Below are 5,364 nucleotides of genomic sequence, written 5' to 3' on the forward strand. Positions count from 1 at the left end.
TCTGGTTTCCAGTCTCTAACACAGCCTAGCTAAGATACCCCTTCCTTTCTCACCCTCTCCCTTTCTCCTGCCCAGCATTTTCTCTCAGGACCCTGCATAGGCATCCCCTCTTCTTGGGGGATCCTCCCTCTCCTCAGAGGCGTTAGGAGGCCTCCTTTCTGGTCACAGTGCTAATTTGCTTTGTGTCACTGTTATGGGTACGTCTCCCCAAGACTTATATATGTGACTGCCTGCTGACTATCCACTGGGTTCGGGGCTTGGCGCACCTCAGGCATGAGCAAGTATTACTGAAGTGGCCTTCAGTGTGTGGGAGATCGCACTGCGGAGACCCCCTGGGTTTCATGAAAAGAGCCTCCCCATATTAGATGTGAACTTAGTCCCTGCTCCCTCCTTCCTTCTACTGTAAGATCAAACGGGTGGTCTTCATTAGCCTTCTAAGTCTTAAAATCCTTACCTGCAGAACATGGTGGCTATAAAGACTCAGGGGTAAACTGCTTGTGTGTCCCAGTGTTGAGCCAGCGGGACACCTCCAGGGCTGCCAGCAGCCACACTCAGGGCTTTTGCTAAATGCACTCTGGGAAGCTGTGGCCACGGGCACAGTGAGCCACTGAGTCATGGTCTAGGGTGGAGTGGGGAGTGTGCTGAGAAGATGGAGGCCCTACCTTAGGTTCTGCAGCCCCTGGAGGCACTAGGAGTTAGGGTTGTTTTCTAGGGGGGAGGCCCACGAGCATCACAGACCGAGGAAAGGATACAGATGGCCCTGGTAGGCCCAGGTATTCCGGTGGCCTGCATGGGAACCAGGTAGCCCAGGGCACCCTGAGTACATGGAAATAGCCTTGATTTTGACAAGGTACCAGGGACGTTTGTTAAGGCTCCCCTGGAAGCTTGGGGGTCAGATCCGTTCCTCAGCCTCTGAGTGGGTCTGGGAGAGACAGGGCAACACTTGGAACCCTACAGTCTGCACAGAGCCCTGCGCCAAGAGAAAGTCTTCAAGTCTGAGCAAGGGCTAATGGGGTCACGAGGCCTAGCTGCTCCCCCTATTTGCCATGTGGTGTGGGTGAACTCCTACCCCGCTGTTCCATAAATCCCTCTGCAGTGAGGCTTAACCAGTTAAATTATACAAAGTGCCTAAACTGGGCATGGTGGTGCACTTTAATCCCAGCACTCGGGAGGCAGAAACAGGCAGATCTCTGTGAGTTTGAGACCTGCCTGGACTATATACCAAGCTCCAGAACAAGGAAGGCTACCTAGGGAAACCCTGTCTCAAGGTAAAAGTAAACCAGGGAGATGTGCAGGACCCTGGGTCTCAGGGCTTCACCTGTGGGCGCTGTTACCTGTGACCTGAAACAAGGGACACATTCAGTGTCTTGTTGGCTCACTGGAGAAATGGGACTCCACAGGGCTCACTTCACTTCACAGTGTTATCAAGAGCGGCAAATGAACTGAACTAAATAGTGGCGAACCCTTCAAATCTGAGCGTGTCAAGCATGAAGCTTGTAGGAGTTGCAGCCTGGATCCGCCTGTCCCTTCGGCTTCCTTGCTTGCTCTTCTGGAGCAGCTGAGGTCTGGGCTCTGCTAACTGACTTGTTGCCTGGATGGTTTTGTCTTTTTTCACACTTTATTTACTTGTTTATTTATTTATTCACTGTATGTGTGTGCGCGCACGCATGCACACGAGCGCGGGCGCATGTGCATGCACATGCCACGGTATAAGTGTGCAGGTCAGAGACCCACTCTCAGGAAGTGGCTCTTTTCCTCCACCACGTGTGTTCTGGGAATGAAACTGGTCTTTTCCAGACTTGGTAGCATTGATCCATCCCATTGGCCTTCACTCACTAACCTTCACTGGCTCTACCTGGGTTTGTTTTTAAAGAAAGACTCGGAGGGGTTAGTGGTTAGAAAATTAAAACGAGTAAGTGAATGGGAAAGAAATCTAGGAACATGTCTGGCATGTAGTATATTTCAAGATGTTCCTGCTATTGTTTCCAACTCACAGACGTGGAAGCGGAGGCTCAGAGAGCTTCCTCAGTGAGCCACAGAACGATCTAGGACCAGTCACAGGGCTGCCTCCCAGTGTTTGTCTCTTCTGGCCTGCATCCCTGTGACTGGATCCTTGTGCCCAGTCAGCCTGGCCTAGGTCCTGGGGATGCTAGGAAGGGCCTCTTGGTGGTGGACAGAAAAACCAAGGTCACATGGTGGCCAAGGCAGCTGGAACCCAGGGCTCAGATCCCTGGGCTAACTAGTTTACTCTCAAGAAGCATATGTGGGGCCAATCAATGGAGAACATACAACATGGTGAGCTGTATTATTCACTTGCCTGCCTTGGTCCATAGTCAGTTTCTTTCGGAAGCCCGTAACACAGGAAGCATTGCTGACGCTGTTCTGAGGGGCCATCTTGGTGTCTTCCCCATCCTTCCAACTTACCTTTGCCTCTCTGACGTCACCGAGTATACGTCCGCCTCATCACCCAGCCCTCTTTCCGACTCCTGGACACAGCGTGCTCCTCAAGCTTCCATGCACTGGCATGTGCTGTTCCCTGTCCTGAGATGCTGTTCCCTCTCCTGTGCCTGAGGAGTCTCCCCTCCTGGAAGCCCAGTCCTCCCTCTGAGCTTCTTGAGTACTTAGGAAAGCTAAGCTGTTCACTTGGACTGCCCTTGCCCCTAAGGTGTTCCAGATGAAAATCCTTGTTGATTTCCGTGTGGTCTCCTTGTGTCTCTGAGGATCCACTCAGGACTCTCCTGTATCCTGGGAAGTCTGCTTACCAGTGCATCCACGATGGCTGTGGTGAGAGGGGTACTTGGCTTCCCTCCCCCCAGGACCCCTGGCTGGCTGTGTTCCATGTGCACATGCCTCGGTTTGCAAAGACATTTTAGGCTGATCCTATGAAAACAGAGTAGGCGCAGGGTGACAGGAAGGGACAGCATCTCACATCAGCGACTGAGTACCACGGGGGTAGAGTAGCCCCGAGGGACAGGGCCAAGGATGCTTCTGTGGAATCGCTCTCCTACGGGACTGGGGGTGATGGTCTTGGTCCTTGGAGAACAGCATAGATGCGGGGAGCCTAGGGCAGACTGACTGGGGAGGTGAATTAGGAAACGGGGGGGGGGGGTGCTGCTCCCCTGTAAGGCCCTGTCCAATCCTGAGCTTTGAAGACCCTTTGAGAAGCTCTTGCTCAGAGTCAGTCACCTGATCCTCATAAGAATCCTATGAGGAGGATGTTCCTATCCTCAATCCACACAAGAGAAATACGGGGCTCAGAGAGCCTAAACATCCACCCCACAGTCAGTCACCCTGAGTCAGATAAATCCTGAAAGGGATCCATTGTCTGGCCTGCAGTCTGAAGGGTGTTTTCCAAGACCAGCCTGTCTGCTTGCCAAGGTCCCCTCTCATCTGTGACATCAACTCAAGAGTTCCCTCCTAGACTAGACCCACAGTGGTCATGTGGGATGGGAGGTCCCACTTTCTGGACAGTGAGCGTGTAGGACTGTGTGGTACCCATCCTGTTCCACTATTCCAGGGCTGGACTTGGTGGCTAATGGATCATTTCAGCCCTTTAAGTTCTAATAGGCACTGTTCCGCCATAAAGACTGTCATTTCCCACGGCTCCCACGGATAATCACCGTGCTGGTTTCCCGGAGAGCTGGGGATGGCAGGCTGCAGGCATGTCTGTGAAGACAGAAGTCGTCTCTCAGGCTCTGCCACCCAGGCCTTCCCCACCAGACACTGCCCTCACAGCTGCGGTGTGCTCTGCGGTCCGGCCCGGGAGGCCCAGCTCATGGCTTGTGTTCCCCCAGCTTAGGGAAGCAGCTCTTTCGTTAGCCAACTCCAGGGGATCACAACCATCTCCTTGAGCCTTTTTCCTCCCATAGCCTCAGGTCCCTCAACTGTGAAGCGAGGGAATGACACATGCCAGCAAGCAGCACACAGCCCACCATCTCCGGGGACTGCACTCCAGGGCCCCCTTGGAGAGTATCCAAGGGTGTGTCCAGACGTACCAGACAGTGAAACTGCTGGTTATGTTTTTTTTCTTTTGTTGTTGTTGGTGGCGGTTGTTTTTGCTTGTGTGTTTGTTGTTGCTTTAATTGTTTTGTCAACTTGTCACAAACTAGGATCTTCTGGGAAGAGGTAACCTCAACTGAGAAAATGCCTCCAATAGTCTGTCCTAAAGACAAGTCTGTGAGACATTTTCTTGATGAATGATTGATGTGTGGGGGCCCAGGCCACTGGGGGCAGTGTCACCCCTGGGCGGGTGATCCTAGGTTGTGTGAGAAAGTAGGCTGAGAGTTGGGTGGTGGCGCGCACCTTTAATCCCAGCACTCAGGAGGCAGAGGCAGGCGGATCTCTAAGTTCGAGGACAGCCTGGTCTACAGAGTGGGTTCCAGGACAACTAGGGCTTTGCAGAGAAACCCTGTCTCAAAAAAACCAAAAACGAATAAAATCCAAAAACAAATGAAAAAAAATAAACCAGGCTGAGCAAGCTATAAAAAGAGCCGGCCAGTAAGCAGACTTCCTCTTTGGCATCTGCTTCAGTTCCTGCCTCCAGGTTCCTGTCCAGACTTCCCGTCATGGTGGACATAAACTGGAAGCTAAAAAGTCCTTGTCTCCCTGAGTTGCTTTTGGTCATGGTGTTTTTACCACAGCAATGGGACAGAAACCAAAACCTAGGGGCCATGACAACACACCAGGGCAAAGGCACTCAACTCGGAGACTGAGAGTGAGGTCGGGGGAGAGAAAGGCTGAGTTTAGATAATTCAGGATTCACTGAGGAACACCTTTGCCAGCTGACTCTCCTAATTCAATTCATCATATCCCCAGACCCTTCACAAGAAGTGTAGAGCTGTTGACCCAGACTTTCAAAGTAAACAAGTTGAAGACCTTAGGCTGGAACCGAGTGGGATTCTCGGTGTCCAGGAGACTCTTTCTCCTCTGCTTACCTCTCTTCCTCCTCCAAGGGTTCTTTACTCTCTGCCTTTTCCTCAAGATCCCAGCTGGTCTGCCCCTTCTTCCCCAGTTCTGCTTGGCCACCCTAGACACATCTCAAGGGCAAGGCTCGCATCTGCCTGTGTGCTGGTAGGCTGCCTCCCTCACAGAGAGCAGAGTCTGGGGCTGAGTGCATGCACAATGAGCTGCCGAATGAACTGTGCTGTAATGGGGCTTCCATCTTCTTAACCTGATCCCAGTGGTCAGCAGCTTGAGTTTGGAGACCCCAGCTCTTGTGCAAGGACTCCTCGAGTGATCGTTATGCAGTATAAAGGTGAGCAGGGACAAACAGTAGATTGTAAATGTATCATTTGTTTATTTTTCATTAACAAGATTGTTCCACTTCTTGCTATCAAGTAGAGCTCTGAGAAGGGAGAAGGGTGT

The sequence above is a fragment of the Myodes glareolus genome, chromosome 3 (assembly GCF_982192425.1).
Source record: "Myodes glareolus chromosome 3, mMyoGla1.1, whole genome shotgun sequence".
NCBI lineage: Eukaryota > Metazoa > Chordata > Mammalia > Rodentia > Cricetidae > Myodes > Myodes glareolus.